The following is a 13510-nucleotide window of genomic DNA, read 5'->3' on the forward strand; positions in this document are numbered from 1 at the left end:
TGAAAAGGGGAGCCCGTAAATAACCTGTAAATTGAAAAAGAGAGCCTGCATAACATGTAAATCGAAAAAGGGAGCCTGTAAATAACCTGTAAATTGAAAAAGGGGGCCTGTAAATAACCTGTAAATTGAAAAAGGGAGCCTGCAAATAACCTGTAAATTGAAAAAGGGAGCCTGTAAATAACATGTACATCAAAAAAGGGAGCCTGGAAATAACCTGGAAATCGAAAAAGGGAGGGAGAAACCCTGTACGATAAATAACTTGTAAATAATAACTTGAAGAAAAATACATGGAATATACTGTTTTATTGTAATCAAATCTGTTGACCTTAATTATAATAGTAGAAAACATGCAAATTTATACAGAATCAGAAATTTATTGCAATCAGAACAAACTCAGTAAAATTCAAATAGTTTTCATATGCCATGAATAAGGTTTACAATGTACACATTACAACAAATAAAACATGTTTTCTTTTCTTTCACTCCATAACAAGACGACTTAAATGTAATTTTGTGCATGGCCAAAATATTTTAAAATACCATGACTGAGCTCCTTTAACCGAATTCAAGCACTTTTCAAGAAGACTACTAAAATTCAAGACCTTTTCAAGATTGTGCAAAACCATGTCATATTCAACTCTATTTAATTCATAAATAATAAAATGATTAAGAACTATACTGTTGTCAGCTACAACTAGTGAAAATTTTGCAATTTAGGCGTATTACTAAATTAAAATTGTTTGGAAATGGATACCTGTCTTAAATATATACTAAATTCACAAAGTCAAATGTAACATAATGATAATACCTTTGTCATAAAATGAATGAATAAACTGTTTTTTTCTTACTAAGTAATTAATGTAGGATTAAATTAGCCTTAATAATTATTATGAAAAATGTGGGAGGCACGATGGCCTCATAGTTACATGTAGTGCGCTCAACTCCTGATCGAGCGGTCCGGGTTCAAGCCCTAGGCGGGTACATTCTGTTGTGTTGTTGGGCAACACACTTTACTCTCAGTGCCTCTCCACCCAGGTGTATAAGTGGGTACCAGCAAATTTAATGGTGGGGTAACCCTGCAATGGACTGGCATCTCATCCAGGGGGAGTAGAAATAGTCCTAGTCGCTTCCTGCTACAGAAAGCGGGATAAGCTCCAGTCTGTTGGGCCACGTGGCTCATATGCAGACTTTACCTTTACCATATTATGAAAATTACTGCAATGTAAGTGTGAAATATTGATCAACTTTTTTCATAGAGTGAATTGTTCTTTTGAAATAACAGAAAATAGGGAGAAAAAACATTTACCACAAGATAGAGATTGACATTTTAAATTCATCATAAAAACATTCATGCCAAAGGAATACTACATTGCATAACATAAAACAAGGCTTCTGACATCTTTTAGGCTATGTTTACAAAGTCACAGTTTCCTTCTTTTTCCAAAACTGTACGGAATCCAATTAGGACAAACATTTTGGACCCCTGACAAAACATTCATTGTAAACAATATTCAAAATTTTACTTTTTCTTTTTGTGATAAAAAAAAACTGTCCTGTAAAACAAAAATTCATAGGAACCTGTTGAAATTGAAAGGCCTATCTAGTACCATAGTTCCCATAACACATCATAAGTTAATAAATTATTGTTGTGGTACTACATGTATGTAAACATAGCCTTTGCTTTTTATGATGAAATCTTATAGCTGCTGTATTGAACAATAAGTATCAACCTAGCAATCTAAGATATTCAAATTTAATGCTAATTCACTAACACCGGTACAGTGTAGGTGATACTTCAAAGCATTAAAAATAATGTTTAAAGTGGTTGAATTTATGCCAGAAAGTGTTGAAGGTCACCATGTTAGACTGTAATGCACCAGGGGCCCATTTTTCGAAGGTCCCAAAAAGTTTTTGCACCCAGAAAGCTATAGCAAAATCTGAAATCTTATGCTTACAGAGCTGTTTTATTGGCTTATTCTCAATATGAACAGAGGTTTCCTTCACACAAGAAGTTTCAGGCATATACAGCTCTTAGTTTTTAGACACAGCTCAATTAAAGATGGCTTTGTGGGCCTGAAAAGTTTCCAGGGCCTTCAAGAAATGGACCTTGGACCCCTTATAGAGTCATAGGTACTGTAGACTTCTCAGTGGCTGATTTTTTCCTGATCAAGCATCAATGCCAAGGAGTATGCATGTATTGACCACTCTCAATTTTACTTCATCCTACAAGTAACATAAAATATTTCGTTAAATAAGATAAGTTATGTCTGAGTATAAATCAGCAAATTCTATGTATGATATCAATCAGCGAATTTTACACTGGAGTTATTATTTTGTTTCTTATCATTCCAATTTGTACTGTGACATTTGAAATCGGACTGTAGCCGGTCATGTTGACCGGTCAAAGTAATTTTAGCTCGGTCACATCTCATTTCTGACTGGTCAAGATATTTACGAAAAAATCAAGTACACATAATGTGAGCCAAATTAAACCCACAAACATAGTTTGTTTGTTCCAGTCACTGCTAGACCGTTTAAAGATTGGCTTAATATTTTTCTGAACAGATTTAACCCCAGTCACTCGAATGGCATTCCTATCGATCTTGAACGTATGACAAACAGCAAGCGAATGGTCTTTAGCCATTCGAACAGATACATGTATGCATTGGTGTATGTTTTCGTTAGAGGTCATAATAAAAAAGAGATAAAAACTCTCAGATTTACAGTTGGGGATTTGATTGTTTATTCAAGAATGAACAACATGACCGTCTCAACATGACATGACTGGTCAACATGACCGGCGAGTGAAGTTTTTGGCCGGTCAAGTCACCATTCTGGCCAGACATTGCCCGTCGACCGGCCATTATTTTGAACCCTGAATATTCATCAATCAAACAGATCTTACATCTACATCTGTAGCTACTGTGTGACAAAAAATTTGCATCTCTGATTGGAAGGCACTGAATGTCAGATGATGTAGAAGAACTAAACTCAAAATCTGTGGCAGTAACTATTCAATGTTCACTATCTCCTACATTGTAATATTCATGCACAATAAATCAAACTCCTATCAAACAATGTTTAAATAATAAGTCGAGTTATTTGCAGGCACAATTTGATTGTTTCTTACGTGCACTTATGCTCTATTGGTGGACAAAGGTACAGATGACGTCATAAAAGTTTGTTTTTGTTTCTTTGTTATGTATTACGAAGCAGACAGATTCTATGTTGTCATGCATCTGTTCAGTAATAGATCACAGAAGACATCAAAATGTGGTAAAAACATCAGTGACACATGCCTGAAAAATTCACAAATTCTGTGACACACTCTGGTAATGGCTTATGTGATTATTTTTTGTTTTTACCACATTTTGATGTTATCTGTGATCTACTCAAGGCAAGAAAAAACCCAGGTCTGATTTCCTCAGCCAAGTAAATTTTGCTCTTGGGCAAGCGAAAATAGAAGTCCAGTGGCCCAGTGGGCAAGTGAAATTACAATGTAGCATCAGTAGTCTTGTGAGTCTGACTAAAAATGCCAGCTTGATAAATGATAATTTCCAGTCATTCCATTTCAAAACTTAAGACCTAAAGATTAGTTAATTATTAGGTTGAAAGCAAGAATTAGTTTGGAATCCGAGTGTACCTCATTTGCATTTGTCCTCTGATTTCCTTACTGGCCACCACACTGGCAACTAATATTTAAGCGGGGCAAGTGAAAACTGAAATTGACTGGCCCACTGGGCAAGTGACTTACAATTTTTTTTTCCTGCCCTGCTACAGATGCATGAACAGATGCATGACACATGAAACCTACATGTATTTGGTAAGAGCCCAATTTTGTACAAGTAAAATGTACAGCTGTGACAGGGCTCTAAAGTGCTGTCTGGTCATCCCAGGGTAAGGCAATCGATTGAAATCGATCCATAAATTGATATAAATCAATAAATTGAAATTAATGTAAGTGTTATCAGTGCTATTGATCAATTGAAAGAAATTCATACTCACATGCTAGAAAAGTTTCAAGTTATTAGTTTGACTTTACCAAATTTATCAGTCATTAGAGAATCAATTGAAAGTTGGTCTCTCTTTGTTAGTTCACCTAAACTGTAGAAAAATTGTGTCCCTCAACACAATGTTTGATTGTAACTTTTTTATGTAGATTTCAAAGGCACTACCAAAAACCCCCAAAACATAGTCCCTGATACATGTAAGCCAGCAAAATATTGTTTACGAGATACAATGTTATGTTTTTACGCAATTGTATTCATGATTTCATATTTCACTTTAAATCTTTTGTTCATTTCTTTCTTATTAAATGTTGCTTAAAAGATAAGCTAGTATCAGATAAATTGATAATGCTTATTGAAAATTTGATCACAATCAATGACTCATGACGAATCCTTTTATTGATTTCTGATATCATTGACTAATTTCTATTGATTGTTATGAAATAATCGATTGACTATACTGTGTCGTCCAAGACAAGTAGATTTTCCTGCCTGGGCAAGTTACTGTTCCTTTTTTTTAAGTCCTGTGTAGTTTTCAGGACAGTTTGAGGTACATGCATACCTCTTTATAAAGTATCATAGTGCTTTTTTTTGTGAAAGAAAATACCACAACATTTAACTTACTACAGTATCAGCACCAGTGGGTGCAATGTCCATGTACAGTTGTGTATAACAGCATATTGTAACTTGCATGTAGGTACAACTGTAGACACTTGAGTAACTTCAGAATACTTACTCTAGCATAAGAGAAATTTCTCTGCTGAAGATGGCACATTACATTTTAGCTTACTAGCATTCACATCAGAGGGTAACATAACCTTACAAGAGCATGCATCAGAAAGAATCATGAGGTGCATATAAGCCAATAACAAATGTCGCATGCTCATGCTCAGTTATCGAGAACAGATAATAACAGATAATAAAGCTCTTTATGCACAGCAGGTAAACATCACCAAAGTCGATTCCACAAGCAATGGAACTTCTCCTTTATAATGACACATTCACAACCAAAGGCAAAACGAAATGTATAGTTACGTATCTTGACGTTACTTTACTCTGCTCGTTCAATTTATGCAAAACTTGCTTACCTGTTGTTTTTGTTGCCTGTAATCGCTATCTTCAACTTCTGGGTAACGGTAAACTTTGCCTTGAAACCGTGCACGGTGACGAAGCGAAGGTAGAGTGGATTTTGGCCCGCTAAAACAGCGCTCGAGTTCGATGCAAGTTCCAATGAACTGCCAAACATGGCAGGAGAACCGAGAGAACCTGGTACCTAACATGAAGACCGCTGATTCCTGCTTGTTGGAGATCGGACACTCACAAGGCTGGTATGCTCTTATAAAGGGACTGGGATAACAGTGATGGCAATGAAAGCACAAAACGGTAGAAATCACCCAAAAAAACAAAACAAAACAAAACAAAACAAAAAAAAACGAAGAAACAGTGAACATGTAAGGGCAGACTTAGCTGTATTAATCTTACTTGTAGAATGTTCATGTTTCCGAATATTTAACGCTCTAAATCGATGATATTTCGTTCATTCTCAGCGGTTCAGGGGCACAACTGTGACCTCGAACTTTCGCGATATGAGAAGTTTAATGTTTGTTGTTTTCGGATTGTTAAAAATGTCATTTTGGGTACCGAAAAAAAAGTCAGCTATCATTTTCGGAAAGGCGATAAGACCTAACGTTTTCCGGAAATGGACAAAAAAGCCCTAATAAGTTCGAGAATACTCAAGCTCATCTAGAACAACCGAACAGATAAATGTTTTTTTGCGCAACCTAAAATTAACCTACAGAGCTTTGAAAGTACACCAGATAGCCTAAAACAGCGTTGAAAAGCATTCGAGAGGAAACGGTCGTTGGGTGTCCCTTATGGTTCCCTGCCTAACCTAACTCCGCGTCAGTTCAAACTCGGTCACCAGGGCTCTTTCCGTCTTGAACTCACACAACACGTGACGCTTTCATGGACCTTCATGAATAAATACGTACGTGTCCGAGAATTAATTTTTCTCTTTTCTAGAGACGTAAGCTTGGGACGCCTGCATGTGCAGTAACAATTCTAGTTTTATTTTGTCGTTATGGATGCGCGGAAAGTTCACAAGAAGACAGCTTAATTATTGCGGTGTCGCACCCGTGCAACTTCTAGGTTTTCCATTTACATCGTTTTTACATGTTTCTTACAGGCTCCCTTTCTTTCATTTACATTGTTTTTACATGTTTCTTACAGGCCCCCTTTTTTCATTTACATGCTTTTTACATGTTTTTTACAGGTCCCCTTTTTTCATTTACATGCTTTTTACATGTTTCTTACAGGCCCCCTTTTTTCATTTACATGCTTTTTACACGTTTCTTACAGGCCCCCTTTTTTCATTTACATGGTTTTTACATGTTTCTTACTGGCCCCCTTTTTTCATTTACATGGTTTTTACATGTTTCTTACAGCGCCCCTTTTTTCATTTACATGGTTTTTACATGTTTCTTACAGGCCCCCTTTTTTCATTTACATGGTTTTTACAGGGTTACAAACATAACATTTCCAGACTTTTTACAGCATTCGCTTGAATTATTTACACGTTCCTCACGTGGTTTAGCAAAGCAATTTACATGTTTTTTACAAAGGCAGATACTGTAAAAGTGCGTAAAATATTTTACAGGTTTTTACATGTTCTTCAAATGATCATTGTCGACAAAGACAATGTAAATCACTATTTACAGAACATTTACATGCTGTACTAAAAGCTGTAAATTTCCTGGAATTTTATTTTACAAAACCCTAACATGTAAATTGTAATTTACAAAGAATGTAAATCAAGATTTACATACTGTAAATTAAAATTGACATGTCCATGTAAATTTTCAACTTTTCCAGTGCATAAGATATTTGAGGGTGAATAAGGGTAGATAAAGATATATGAAGGTCAGTGGATGAATGAAAGGTAAGATGTATGGGAAAAATGAAGGTGTATAAGGGTGTATGAAGATGGAGTGAGATGTTAGAAAGTCTATAAGGGTAGATGAAGGTAAGCGGACGAAGAAACATGAAAAGGATATGAAGGCGGATGAGGGTGTATAGGTATAAAGGTGTATGAAGATAGATTGAGGTGCTGGAAAGAGTATAAAGATAATGAAGGTAAACTGATGAAGATAAATAAAAAGGATATGAAAATGGATGAAAGTTTATGAAGTTAAATTGTTTAAAAAAATGGGGGGTGTATTTAGGAAAATGAAGGGATTATGAAGCTGCATAAGATTTTTGAAGGTGAATGAGGGTAGATGAAGATATACGAAGGTCAGTGGATGAATGAAAGTTAAGATGTATGAAGATAAAGGAAGGTGTATAAGGGTGTATGAAGGTGGAGTGAGATGTTAGAAAGTCAATAAAGGTAAATGAAGGTAAACTGATGAAGAGACATGAAAAGGATATGAGGGTGGATGAAAGTTTATGAAGGTAAATCATTTAAACAAAAATGGAGATGTCTTGACGAAAATGACGGTATATTGAGCTACATGAAGATTTGTGAAGGTCCACGTTAAATCAGGGTGAATAAAGGTCAGTGGATGAAAGCAAAGCTAAGATGTATGGAGAAAGATTATGGTGAGTGAAGGGGAAGACGGTGTAAGGAGAGAAATGAAGGTGTATCAAGGTAAATAAAGGAAAATGAAGGTGTATGAAGGATGGATAAAGCTTTTAGGAAGGTAAAGGTAGTGTAATGAAGGTGTATGAAGGGAAAAGAAGGTACTTTAAGGTGTATGGAGGAAATAAATGTAGGGAATTTCAGCTGTATGAAGGTAAACGAAGGAAGCTAGATGGGGGTATATGAAGGTGTATGAGGTTCCCATTGAACACATTTCCTTCATTGTAGAGATTTGCCAGCTACCAAACACATTACTCGAATCTATACACACCCAGCACAGTTGGGGGTGTAATTCTAGGGCATTTATACAAAACACGGGAAATATATACCCAGAGTCGGAAAATAAGTTTCTTTAATGACAGCGAGTGGCCTTAGGTCTCCCAGTCAGCAAAAAATTGAGTCGTAAAAAAGATATTTCAAGAAAAAGACTTGTGCGTGCCCCTGTATGAAAGGTTGTGATGGCATATGAAGTTGTATAAAGGTGTATGAAATTGTATTGAAGTTGTACGATGAAAAATAAGCTGTATTAGATTACAAATAAGAAGGATAATATAGATCAATATACATTCAATTTAAATAATGATATGCTGATTTAAATTTGGGGAACTGTAAAGAATGGATACATGAAGTCAACCTTGCTGCGAATGGTCAATATTGACTTTCCTTCACTACAGAAGACTAAATGATCTTGCGTGCTTTGTGCGATCGAAAACGACTGAAATGGAGTCGGACAAGTTCTGCAAATATGCTTGGAATAGGTGACCTACAATGGAAACACGAATCCGTGTGTGAAGCTTTCAAAGGTTGTGATTCCAACAAGAAAAGATGCTTCGTACGATGATGAGGTTTTACTGAATCCGAACGCTCCACTGTTGGGTGAAGTGTTAATTAGTCTCGCAAAATCGAATGATATTAACCTAAAGTCCCGCCTACAACATGGCTAAAACGAGGCACGTCGTACTTGCTGCAGGTCATATTTTTCTTTTCTGTCATGGAAAAGGTACCACAGTAATTATAAAATTGAATTTACCATCAACAAAATCGACCAATTATTATGTACGGCATTTGTACTAAAACCCGAAATAACGAAACGAAAATATCCAAATGAAACGATCGAAGCGAAACTGCCAAAACGAACGAAACTACCCGTCCTTCGAAACAGCTGAAATGATCGAAACAATTAACAAGCGAAAGGAAACGATATCACTAAAAATATATATATCAGAAACACGTTTTCATTATTCAGAGCTTACCACGAGCAGACTAACATGGGCTTTATTCAGACTACTTGGAATGCTGTTCAGGTTAATTAAGTAATGTTCGGATAACAGCTACCGAGAAAACAATGAACAGGGTGAAGCAGGAACCGTTTGAGTATCCAGCCTGAAGGTTATTCGGTCTAATCAGAGTGCTAGTCGGAATAGGAGGTTGGAAATATAGACTTTCACTACCGTGATGTTTATGTTACTGTTAGCCGGCAATAATGATAACAGTTTTCGCTTACTTCGATTTGATTTCGATTGGATTTCGTTTCGTGTCACTAGTTTCGCTCGTTTCGTTTCGCTTGGTTCGGTGGTTTCGTTAGGTTCCCGACTTCGTTTCGTCGGTTCGGGTGCTAGTCTAAAGTTATGCAATATGTGTTCAAACGTGTGCTTAGTAATTTAGAAATATGCTTCTGAATAATATAGTTACTTCATCAGTACACGGACAAATGCGATTGAAAGCGACTTGAAGCTATTGAACTAAGGCGACATTGTAAATTTCTGTTTCTCTTATTTAGACTTAGTAGTAGTAGGTCCACATCAGCTGTACAGTTGCTTATTTTAAACCTACTTATCAAATAAACGTATATATGTATGTATGTATGTATGTATGTATGTATGTATGTATGTATGTATGTATGTATGTATGTATGTATGTATGTATGTATGTGTGTGTGCGTGTGTGTGCGTGTGTGTGCGTGTGTGTGTGTGTGTATGTATGTATGTGTGTACGTGTTGAACAATATTCTCTAAAAGGTTCTTTTTACGATTATGTATATGAGACCACAAGATCGAAGGCATTTTGTACCAAAGTTGACCCCCTCTGGACGGCTTTTGTCTTGTAGACTAAACGTGCAGGTATTTCAAAGAATTTTGTTGTCTCTGTGAGTTTTATTTCCTCCATATACGTGTCCTGTAAATCATAGTCTTTTAAATTTAGGAGGATGAGGAGTAATTTTGGTATCGGTCACCGAGTTTAGCTAATATAGTCACCAATCTGTTAGGTTTGCGAACGAATCGCAACGTAAATAGTAAAAATTATGTGAAAATTAAAAATTCACGCGACGTTAATCAAAACTAATGTCACGTCAATATCAAGGACGCAAAGTTGAGTCGCGATCAGTTGACAGTTCTGTCATAAAGCATAAAGGAAAAAAATCTTAGTGGTTGACTCGGCAACGCGTTAAGACCAGAGCAGCCTTGCGAAGGGGCTCATCGGCTGAACCGCACTCTTTGTACAGTGGAGTCTTTGGGTTGCCCGAAGATTACTAATATGAGAGGGAAACATCAGCCAAATACTTTCTGCTGATCGCATTTGGGACGTTTTGCTTGGAGAGAGTACTGGCAGGTGGAGGTAAGCTTGAAGTCGCTGCCATTGTTTGTTGAGATACAATGAAGAGCATATACAGCCCACCAAATTGCAAATTAATTAATTTGGATAACTGGTCTCGACTAGAATATATCAAGGGTCTAAACATTTCACTGCCAAACTGAATGCCAAAATAAGAAGGAACTAAGGGAGCAACGTAATTCGCTTCCGATTTTTGATTTTAATAAATTCATGGTGAATTATTATTTACCGTAAATTATTTCACGCGAATCACGTTTGAAAACATGGCTGTAAATTGAAAATGTCAAGTTTAAGTCGAAACAGTCGGGCTGAAAAATTCGTTTCAAGCAAAAAAAGACAGATGCGTTCAATAAATGAGTCAACAGCGTAATAACATTGTAGGTTCGTAATGGGTAGGAAGTAAAGGGGAGGGGGGGGGGGGGGGACGCTAAGGGGGTTAGGGAATATTTTCTTATCTCCATAACCATGTAAACCAACTTCCAATACTGCTAAATTATTAAGGGCAAATATCATATTTTAGCAAGGAGTGGGAACCTAAGGGGACAGGAGAAAAATTTTATTATCCTCGCAACCATCTTAACCAATTTCTAATTCTATTATATTATTTAGTACAAATCCGATTGACAACACCTCTTACCAGTCTTCTCTCCCCCCCCCCCCCCCCCCCCAGGTGAAATAAGTAACTGTCCGAATCTCTAAGCTTGTTTTATCGTGTAACGCTGACGTGGATTTTATGAATCATCCAAGCACAATTTTCGTTCAGTTGAAGCACAATGTCTTCGGAGAATCATCTCCCAGTTGGGCAACTGTTCATTTCTATCTTCGTGGCTGTTCTTGTTTCTCAAGCCAGTCAAGGTATGTGAAACTAACGTTTCTGGTTTGTTCTGCGTCTTGCTTTCGTTTGTTTTAAAAACGTTACTGTGTGGGTCGATTTCACGTCGAAAAACGCGCACTGAGTGGAGTGTGGTACTCGTAAGCAGCGAGCGAGTGTTGTTTGTACAAGTGCAAAACGATTGCTTCAAAGTAAGATGTTTTTGTTACAATTCAATTGGAATTTTTTTCTCTCGTTCAGAGTTTTGTATGTATATTTTACAGGCTTTTGCCGGGAAAAACATTTTACATGACCCAAGTTTAAATTCATTCCCAATTCCAGGTTCAATTCATTTTAACTTTTGATTGCGAAAACTGAATGCCTTCTCAGTAGAGCACTAACAAAATTTCGACCTGGACTGTTATTTCAATAAATTTAGTTCTTTATTACTTTTCGCAAATTGTGCTGGTCAGGCAGAAAAACTCTGAAAAATGCGCTTAAAATCGTTGGAAAAATAGGAACGAAAAAATTCGCTCAGTGTTCGGATATGAAAATTCGCAATTCGAGTTATACATGTATACAATGACAATAAATAACTTATATCAAAAAATTGTTCTGGGCTTGGGTGGAGGGGCAATTCATTGTTACCCAAATATAAGCTTATTATATATTCCCACTACATCAGGTTGGGACAAATGATATTTAGACATCCCGTCCCCGCCCCCCTCTCCCCCCTTCTCTACCTCACAAAAAAGCGGCTATTCATTACGCCAGCGAACACGTTTTAACGTGTAACACTGACGTAGAAGTTGTGAATCATCCAAGCACAACTTTCGTTCAGTTTAATTAAGCACAATGTCTTCGGAGCGTCACTTCCCAGTAGAACAACTGTTCGTTTTTATCTTCGTGGTTATTCTTGTTTCTCAGGCTGGTCAAGGTATGTGAAATTAGCTTTTGTGTTTTGTTGTGCGTCTTCCTTTCTTTTGTTGTAAAAAGGTTAATGTGCAGGTCAATTTGATTAGAAAAACGTGTCTGAATTGTTGAACACGCAGAAAACAAGCGAGTCTGTAAAATTGCAAAAAAGCATCGAAACAGTTTTTTTGGTAAAATTTGAAATTTCTTTTCTCATACAGAGCTTTGTATTGGTATTTTGTGAACAATGGCCTTTGTCGGAAAAATCGTTTTGCATGAAATTAAATCCATTAAATTAATTTACCTCTTGAAACGTTTTCAATTTGACTGCAAAAACTGAATGCCCTCTCAGGAAAGCACTAAGAAAATGTCGACCTGGCGTTTTACGTTTAATAATATTAGTCTTTATTGCTTAGCGCAAATTTTGTAAGGCAGACAAAGGCTGAAAACTGCGCTCCAAATTGATGTTAGTTGAAGAAAAAAAGGAACAAAAAATTCGGCTCTTTCATGTACTGACCATAAATATGTCGTATTTTGTAAACAACTTATATAAAAATATTTTGGGGGGTTTGGGGTGATTCGAAAAATTTCTTGTTACTCAAATATATGCTAAGTAGATGATTTTTACTCATTGCATCATGATGGGGCAAAATGTATTTTAGACATCATTTCCCCCCCCCCCCCCCCCCGCACTTGCATTTCTCGCCAAAAAAAAATATATATTCATTACGCAGCGAGTGCGTCTTAACGTGTTACGCTGACGGGGATTTTGTGAATCATCAAAGCACAGTTTTCGTTCAGTTTAAGCAAAATGTCTTTCAAGCATCATCTCCCATTGGGGCAACCGTTTATTTTTCTCTTCGTGGTCGTTCTCTTTTCTGAAACCAGTCAAGGTATGTGCAATTAACGTGTATAGTTTTTTCGCGTCCTGCTTTTGCTTTTAATACAGATATTTTTCGCCTTCAATCCCCTATCGGAAAACGAGATTGAACTGTGGTACGTATAGGAAGCAAGCGTGTTCTGAAATCAGTAAAAGGAGCTCAAACTAGGTTTTGTTTAGTACAATTTGAAGTTTCTTCAACTCGCACAGAACTTTGTGAAAAAAGGCTAACGCCGTAAGAACAGTGATTTCAAATGAATCAATTCATCGTTAAAGAGATTTAACGTCTGAAATATATTAAAGGTGAACTGAATATCCTCAAAGGAAAGAAAAATATGAAGAGTTCGACCTCCAGTATATCACATTGCTTATCGCAAACTATGTCAGACAGACCAACTCTCCATGCAGAATTCCCTTTAAATCGAAAAAAAAAACTAATTTAAGTTGAATCAAAGGAATCAAAAATTCGCTAAAAGTTTGGAAATATAAATTCTGCTGGTGCAAGGTAAATATTTTGTATTTTGCAAACAGTTAATAATAAACAAAGAATTGTTAGGTACGAGAGGGGGCGGGGGGGGGGGGGGCTTGGGTGGTTTGAGGCAATTTCTTGTTACTCTAATATAAAGTGTTTGTATTTTGACGATGCATTA

General features: G+C 36.6%; 1 long non-coding RNA gene across 1 annotated transcript; it reads right to left on the bottom strand.

Moving 5' to 3' along the window:
* Positions 1-284: 284 nt before the first annotated feature.
* LOC149104994 (uncharacterized) lies at positions 285-6415 on the bottom strand. Its single transcript, XR_016201385.1, has 2 exons — positions 4744-6415; positions 285-2223 (listed from the first exon to the last, which is right to left on the bottom strand). It is a non-coding gene; the product is annotated as an uncharacterized LOC149104994 (long non-coding RNA).
* Between the last annotated feature and the right edge of the window lie 7095 nt (positions 6416-13510).

The sequence above is a fragment of the Orbicella faveolata genome, unplaced genomic scaffold (assembly GCF_042242905.1).
Source record: "Orbicella faveolata isolate gen_17 unplaced genomic scaffold, um_ofav_v1 contig_34, whole genome shotgun sequence".
Classification (NCBI taxonomy): domain Eukaryota; kingdom Metazoa; phylum Cnidaria; class Anthozoa; order Scleractinia; family Merulinidae; genus Orbicella; species Orbicella faveolata.